The 8,923-nt window shown below is 46.1% G+C and overlaps 1 long non-coding RNA gene across 1 annotated transcript; it reads right to left on the bottom strand.

Annotated features, from left to right (window-relative positions):
* Window positions 1-430: 430 nt before the first annotated feature.
* LOC117524657 lies at window positions 431-8,811 on the bottom strand. Its single transcript, XR_004564821.1, has 3 exons — window positions 8,622-8,811; window positions 2,132-2,136; window positions 431-442 (listed from the first exon to the last, which is right to left on the bottom strand). It is a non-coding gene; the product is annotated as an uncharacterized LOC117524657 (long non-coding RNA).
* Between the last annotated feature and the right edge of the window lie 112 nt (window positions 8,812-8,923).

Here is an 8,923-nt window from a genome sequence, read left to right as displayed (position 1 = left end):
TGGATGGTTTCTGGATAGCAATTCCCCATGTAGTTAGACCTCTTCACCTCTTGAAGGTAAACATGTATCTGCCACAGGCAGATGAAACGTGGGCATCCCATTGACTTTATCATCCTGTTGGGATCCTCGTGACATCTGTTTGTTGGATCATGTCTAGAGAAACAAGCCACATGCATGTGATATGCCTTATCTGAATCTTCCTAAGTAACCGTTTAACACAAAGTCAGTCCCATGGTACCCAATGATCCTCTGAAGGGACACACTATCAAAGGCATCTAGTTGTCACTCTGGGTCACTTGTTGGTGTCCCATTCTCGCAACCATCCTGTAAGACAGGAAGCACCACGATACTACAGACCTGGCCCCTCTTGATCCCACAGACCGATGACCCAGAGACATGAATGTCACTGCTGAGATAACTGAATGTCTCTATGGGTTTGACACTTTCACTGCATACAGATACATCTCTGATGGCCAAGTCCAAGAAGTCATTAAAAGCTTGGATCTTAGTCTCGATCCACGACAATCACAAACTCAAACACTCGGATCCCCCAGCTTCTCAAATGCTATCAATATCAGTTTTGATAAAAACCTAAAGATGCTGATCCCTACCTAGGAAAAAAATCAGTCAGGAAACCCAGTCCGTTTGTGGTTGTAGGTATTATTGTTCACATGTTTTAATATTATTAGCTGGGAAAGCTCCATATTGCAATGGCAGCACTCTCTGTGGTCAACAAGACCTGAAATCTGCCTGATCTCAGTACGTGGTTACAACTATTTCCGCTCTGATTGCTCAAGTGGTCAACTATAAAGCCATAAACTTTGTCTTCATCTAAATAAAACCTTAAAGATAGACGTGACAATATTTGCTAATTGTTCCGCTAGCGGAAAGCCAACAGTGCCAACTCGAAACACAACATATTTCAGCTCCATTCAAAACACTCCCTGGTTGGGTCAACAGCTGCAGGCTAGAATTAGAAATCAATTATTCAGCTTCGACAAGCTCATTAAGTCGCTGAATAGGATTTTCTGTTCTGAGTCTGCCTGCTCATTTCTCCTGGCTTGTGGTTTCTAATTAGTATTTCTTTCTCCTTTAAAGTGCAATGGGAGTTTGGGTAAAAATGCGGGTGCTGATTTAACGCTCACAGGCCCGCTGCGTTTCTCTAAACAGTATCATTAGCTGTAGAAGAGGCCGTGTCGCTACACGGGAAGACCGCCGCGGTGGTTTGCTTTCAGTTTTGGGTACTGTCAAATGACGGGAGTCATCCGGTTAAATTAGGCATTAATAATCCAAGGAGTGCAATCTGGATAAATTAAGCATTAATAATTATCAATGGATGATGAGAAATGATCACCCACAGCATATGAAGTAGCGCTAATCGGCGAGACGACCGGTTAGCACAAGGCCGACAGCAACCGGAAAAATATGTCGGTGATAAAATGATTGATGGAGAGGTGAAGCGGGAGCCGTTTTCATCTGTCTGTTGACAGATGTTGCCTTGGAGACGCCCTCCGTGGTATCCCAGTGCAACCTGACATAAACTTACATTTCATAATGTTAACCACGAGTACCGCTGCCGACATCACCCGCAGCGTAAGATGGCTTATTAGGAACCCGCTGCCTGACTATCCCTCCTTTTTTCTGCCTGCTCTGCCTTCTCCCATCCATCCATCTCTCTCTCTCTTCTCTCCCTCTCCCCCTCTCCACATTGTGTGTGTCTATCTGATCCCGTGGCCTTTTGTTGCGCTCTGAAAGGCCTGATGCCACACTCATTATTTTCTCCTTTATCTCTCTCCCCACTGCTCTGATTAGAACAGTCGCCCCTGACAGACGCCCTCAGCCAGTTCCTATCTATTACACTGTGCACGCATGTAGCTACCTACCTGTAGAAATCCTAAGTGCACACAGAGCAGCCATTGCATATGTTATAAAGGAATATATACAAAAAAACTAAAGATAACAGCGAGGGAGAGTTTGTGCATATGTGTGGGTTGATAGCAATGTGGTCTCATCCTAAAATGTTAAATAGCGACGGCTTGGTGTAGATGTCAGTACAGTGCTTTCGTTGTCTGCACATGACCCTTTGAGAAAATAGAATTTTGTGGCAAACCTCTGTGAATATAACTAAAACTAATTCTGATAGTAATTAATACATGATATGCAAGGGTGTCAAAATTCATGGGGACACAGCCCAGGGCTCGGGGTGGCACCCCACTGCCACTTCCAGCTACAACAATGTCATACATGCCATCAAGATGTGTGTGTGTATGTGTGTGTGTGTGTGTGTATATATATATATATATATATATATATATATATATATATATATATATATATATATATATATATATATATACGAGGTCTATTAGATAATAAACCGACCCTTTTATTTTTTTTTAACTATATGGATTTGAATGACGGGCGATTACACCAATCATGCTTGAACCCTCGTGCGCATGCATGAGTTTTTTCACGCGTGTCGGTGACGTCATTTCCCTGTGGGCAGGCCTTGAGTGAGATGTGGTCCCGCCCTCTTGGCTGAATTCCTTTGTTTCACACGCTGCTCGAGACGGCGCGCGTTGCTTTATCAACAGTTTTTCTGGACCTGTGAGGAATATCCGAGTGGACGCTATTCGAGAAATTAAGCTGGTTTTCGGTGAAACGTTTAATGGCTGATGAGAGATTATGGGGTGTTTCTGTCGCTGTAAGGACTTCCCACAGTGCAGGAAGTCATGCAGCGCTTCCAGGCGCCGTCGTCGGCCTGTTTCGACCTGAAAACATCCTAATTTAAGGCTTAATTCACCCAGGACATCGTGAGAGAACAGAGAAGATTCAGAAGAGGCCGGCATGAGGACTTTATGCGGACATTCCACTGTTTAAGGACATTTTTTAATGAAAGACGTGCGCGCAAATTCGCCGAGTCGTCACGGAAACGACTCGGTGAATTTGCGCGCACGAGTCTGTGTGCGCCGCGACAGGAAAAACACCTCCGTGTTGAAAACCATTTGTAAAATTCAGGCGGCTTTTGATGGCTTTCAACAAATGAGTAACTGAGAAATTGTTTAACAGCTTGGGCATGTTCCAACTTGCCCGTTAAGGTTTCCAACGGAGGTGTTTTTCCTGTCCCGACCCCCCGCGGTCGGGTCCGGCCCGACATGCGACTCTGCGCGCACGTTCTTTCATGACAAAATGTCCGTTAACAATGGAATGTCCGAATAAACTCCTCATGCCGACTTCCTCTGAAAGTTCTCTGTTCTCTGACGACTTCCTGGGTGAACAGAGCCTGAAATGTGGAAGTTTTCAACTTGAAACGGTGAGACGCTGCCGCCTCGAAGCGCAGATCGCCATCAGGCGCCGTGGGCCGTCCTTACGGCGACACTACCAGACCAAAATCTCTCATCAGCTGTTAAAATTTTTACCGAAAACCAGCTGAATTTATCGAATGGTGTCCACTCAGTTGTGCCTTACAGTTTTGAAAAAATTTTGATCAAACAAAGCAGCAGTCTCTGAGCCATTCCTAAACAATGAAAAAACGACGAGAGGGTGGGCCACTCCTCACTCAAAGACTGCCCACAGGCGAATGACGTAACCGACAGGCGTGAAAAAACTCTTGCATGCCCACGAGGGTTCAAGCATGTCTGATGTAATCACACGTGATTCAAATCCATATGGTTTTTGAAAAAAAAAAATAAGGTCGGATTCTAATAGACCTCGTATATATATATATATATATATATATATATATATATATATATATATATATATATATATATATATATATATATATATATATATATATATATACGTACGTATATGCACCCCATAATGACAGTATGACAAACTAATTAATCACATGTACATAAGTATTCACACCCTTTGCTCAATAGTTTGTTCATGCATATTTGGCGGCAATTACAACTTCAAGTCTTCTTGAATATGATGCCACAAGCTTGATGCACCTGTCTTTGGTCAGTTTTGTCCATTCCTGTTTGCAGCACCTCTCAAGCTCCATCAGGTTGGATGTGGACCGTCGGTGCACAGACATTTTCAGATCTCTCCAGAGATGTTCAATCAAATTCAGGTCTGGGCTCTGGCTGGACCACTCAAGGACTTTCACAGAGTTGTCCTGAAGCCACTCCTTTGGTATCTTTGCTGTGTGCTTAGGGTCATTGTCCTGCTGAAAGATGAACCGTCACCCCAGTCTAAGGTCAAGAGCGCTCTGGAGCAGGTTTTCATCCAGGATGTCTCTGTAAATGGCTGCATTCATCTTTCCCTCAGCCCTGACTAGTCTTCCAGTTCCTGCCACTGAAAAACATCCCCACAGCATGATGCTGCCACCACCATGCTTCACTGTAGGGATGGTGCCTGGTTTCCTCCAAACATGAGACCTGGTATTCACCCCAGTAAGTTCAATTTTTGTCTCAATACACAGAGAATTTTGTTTCTCATGTTCTAAGAGTCCTTCGGGTGCCTTTTGGCAAGCTCCAGGTGGGCTGCCATGTGCCTTTTACTAAGGAGTGGCTTCTGTCTGGCCACTCTACCATACAGGCCTGATTGGTGGATTGCTGCAAAGATGGTTGTTCTTCTGGAAGGTTCTCCTCTCTGCACAGAGGAATGCTGGAGCTCTAACAGGGTTCTTGGTCACCTCCCTGACGAAGGTCCTTCTCCCATGATGGCGCAGTTTAGGAAGAGTCCTGGTGAATCTGAATTTCTTCCATTTACAGATGATGGAGGTCACTGTGCTCACTGGGACCTTCAAAGCAGCAGAAATGTTTCTGTACCCTTTCCCCAGATTTGTGCCTTGAGACAATCTTGTCTCAGAGGTCTAGAGACAATTCCTTTGCCTTCATGCTTGGTTTGTGCTCTGACATGCTGTCAACTGTGGGACCTTATATGTAGACAGGTGTGTGTCTTTACAAATCATGTCCCATCAACTGAATTTACCCCAGGTGGACTCCAGTTAAGCTGTAGAAACATCTCAAGGATGATCAGTGGAAACAGGATGCACCTGAGCTCAATTTTTAGCTTCATGGCAAAGACTGTGAATTCTTACATGTGATTCCTTAGTTTTTTTTTTTGTTTTTGTTTTTTTTTATGTTTTTAATAAATTTGCAAAAATCTCAACAAAACTTTTTTCACATTGTCATTTTTGGGTATTGTGTGTAGAATTTTGAGAAAAAAAAAGAATTTCATCCATTTTGGAATAAGGCTTTAACATAATCCATCCATCCATTTTCTTCCGCTTTATCCGGAGTCGGGTCGCGGGGGCAGCAGCTCAAGCAAAGCCGCCCAGACCTCCCGATCCACACACACCTCCTCCAGCTCCTCCGGGGGAAACCCAAGGCATTCCCAAGCCAGCCGAGAGATGTAGTCCCTCCAGCGTGTCCTGGGTCTTCCCCGGGGCCTCCTCCCAGTGGGACGTGCCCGGAACACCTCTCCAGCGAGGCGTCCAGGGGGCATTCGGAAAAGATGCCCGAGCCACCTCAACTGACTCCTTTCAACGTGGAGGAGCAGCAGCTCGACTCCGAGCTCCTCCCGAGTGACCGAGCTCCTCACCCTATCTCTAAGGGAGCGCCCAGCCACCCTGCGGAGGAAACTCATCTCGGCCGCATGTACTCGTGATCTCGTTCTTTCGGTCATGAGCCAAATCTCATGACCATAGGTGAGGATCGGAACGTAGATCGATCGGTAAATCGAGAGCCTTGCCCCCCTACTCAGCTCTTTCTTCATCACGATGGTCCGATACAGCGACCGCATCACTGCAGATGCTGCACCGATCTGTCTATTGATCTCACGCTCCATCCGTCCCTCACTTGTGAACAAGACCCCGAGATACTTAAACTCCTCCACTTGAGGCAAGGACACTCCACCGACCTGAAGAGGGCAAAGCACCTTTTTCCGGTCGAGAACCATGGCCTCGGATTTGGAGGTACTGATTTTCATCCCGGACGCTTCACACTCGGCTGCAAACCGCCCCAGTGCACGCTGAAGGTCCTGATTTGACGAAGCCAACAGAACCACATTGTCCGCAAACAGCAGAGACGAGATTCTGTGGTTCCCAAACCAGACCCCCTCTACACCCTGGCTGCGCCTAGAAATTCTGTCCATAAAAATAATGAACAGAACCGGTGACAATGGGCAGCCCTGGCAGAGGCCAACGTGCACTGGAAACAGGTTTGACTTACTACCGGCAAACCAAGCTCCTGCTGCGGTTGTACAGGGACCGGATAGCCCTTAGCAAAGGACCCCGGAGCCCGTACTCCCGGAGCACTCCCCACAGGGTGCGCCGAGGGACACGGTCGAATGCCTTCTCCAGATCCACAAAACACATGTGGACTGGTTGGGCAAACTCCCATGAACCCTCGAGCACCCGATGGAGCCTCTGCGACCGCACGGGCTGCGGCACACTTGGCCTGCCGGTACCAGCTGCCTCTGGGGTCCCACCTACCAACAAAGATAAGTAGGACTCCTTCTTCAGCTTGATGGCATCCCTTACTTCCGGTGTCCACCACCAGGTTCGGGGATTGCCGCCGCGACACGCACCAGAGACCTTGCGACCACAGCTACGAGCAGCCGCATCGACAATGGAGGTGGAGAACATGGTCCACTCGGACTCCATGTCTCCAACCTCCCCCCGGGATCTGGGAGAACCTCTCCCGGAGGTGGGAGTTGAAGACCTGGCTGACAAAGGGTTCCGCCAGTCATTCCCAGCAGACCCTCACGATACGTTTGGGCCTGCCAGGTCTTACCAGCTTCCTACCCTCCCAGCGACTCCAACTCACCACCAGGTGGTGATCAGTCGACAGCTCTGCCCCTCTCTTCACTCGAGTGTCCGAGACACGTGGCCGAAGGTCAGATGATACGACTACAAAGTCTATCATCGACCTCCGGCTCAGGGTGTCCTGATGCCACGTGCACTTATGGACACCCTTGTGCTCGAACATGGTGTTCGTGATGGACAAACTGTGACTAGCACAGAAGTCTAACAACTGAACACCACTCGGGTTCAGATCGGGGAGGCCGTGCTTCCCGATCACCCCCCCTCCAGGTCTCACTGTCGCCGCCCACGTGGGCGTTGAAATACCCCAGGAGAACAATGGAATGGTTGGATATTTGACTCTTTTTTGAAGAATTGCAATAGTTAAATTATTATTATTATTATTATTATTATTGGTTTCCTGGCACAGATTGGACTTTTAAGCACAGTCCAGATAATTTCAGGCAAGTTGAGGTCAGGAATTTCAGAAGTCCATTACAAAAAAATTAATATCAGCCTGTTCATCCATTCACCAACCAGGTGATGTTACCCCTGCTCAGTTGTAGGTTGTTGGAAATGTGATTCAGATCATGTTAATCTGTTTTGAACTGAAGGCTCAGATTGTATTCCAGATGTGTTTTGTTACATCTGTGACTTTTCACAAGGCACGTGGGGAGAGCTGACGTGATGTACACCCCCCTTACCACTGCTGCTTCTTCTTCTGGTCCAGTCACATTTCACGCCACTCGTTAAAATCCCTCACTGTTCTCACAAAAAAAAATAAAACTTTCAACATAAGGTGTGTTTACAGGAAGGTGCTGTTGGGTGACATCTGTTATTCAGCTGAACAAGCCAGTGAGAGGGGAAAAAATACACACACATGCATGCTCCCCAAGCTAACCTGTGAAGTAACATCCACAAAATGGTCATAGGAGACAAGGTGTGGAATAAAGATCATATCAAAGACAAATGATGTGGAAGACTGAGCAGCGACGCAGAAGCTGCCTTCAGCTCCTGTGTGAATGTGTCACAAGTGTCTAACATAATGCTTGCAGTGTGTTTCAGGCTTCATAATGCACAAATGCTTTCTGGGTCAGTCATGCTTCAGATGCATGGTGTGAATGGGTCTGGTTCTGCTCTTTTATGGGAATGTGGAGCGAGAGATAAAGGCGACAGCTCAAGTTTTCATTACTGTAGTAATCGATGTGGATAAGTGGTAAATGAGGATTGTGGCATGGACACACAGATCAGATCTGGTCACTTGGTGTATATATAATAGGGGTGCCGGAAAAAATCGATTCACGTCCGAATCACGATTCTTATTTATTAAGATTCTGAATCGATCCAAAATATCCAAGAATCGATTTTTTTAAAAGCATTTTTTTAAACATTTGCGTGTACTGTTTGTCAGGCAACGGCCTCCGTACTGCAGCGTCCCCGCTAGGGGCGGTTCCACTTTAAACATTCGTGAGCTGCAGCTTAGCATGGTGGACGAAGAGCTAATTCAGCCAGCACCGTCTTCGCTGAAGGCAAATGTTTGGGCGCCTTTTGGATTTTATTATTTGCCGCGTAAGAAGGAGCTTGACATGACTTATGCAGTTTGCAAAATCTGCAAAATGAAAGTCAAGTAGTTCGGGAACACTTCAAATCCTCGAGCCCACATGCTACGCCATCACTTACAGCTAAAAGAGGGGAGCAGCGGTATCTGCCGACTACTGACCAGCACACACTCCATCACTTCACTAAACTGCCAGCCAACTCTGAACGAGCAAAGCGGATAAGTAAATTTACATCTTTAGAATCACTTGATTAACTTTGTGAAGCTGCATTTTCTTAAACATAAATATTTTTTAAGTAATATAACTATTTCTCAGAGCTCTTTCAAGCTTACAGGAATGTAGGTAATCCTGTAATTGGCACCCTTTGTTACAAAGAGTATTGATTGTGAATTGAGAATTGGTTTGAATCGAAAATTGATTCTGAATCGAATTGCCACCCCAAGAATCGGTATCGAATTGAATCGTGAGTTGTTGTAAGATTCACATCCCTAATATATAATGTGGACGGTCAATCAGTGAGACCAGATTAGAATCAGATAATAAATCCAATTTGAAGTGGCAGTCTGAAGATAGAGACTCATCCACTTCACTATGGATATCTTATATC

This window comes from Thalassophryne amazonica, chromosome 14, assembly GCF_902500255.1.
Source record: "Thalassophryne amazonica chromosome 14, fThaAma1.1, whole genome shotgun sequence".
Classification (NCBI taxonomy): Eukaryota; Metazoa; Chordata; class Actinopteri; order Batrachoidiformes; family Batrachoididae; genus Thalassophryne; species Thalassophryne amazonica.
Note: the sequence above shows the minus strand (reverse complement) of the source record. Positions and strands in the feature narration are given on the sequence as shown.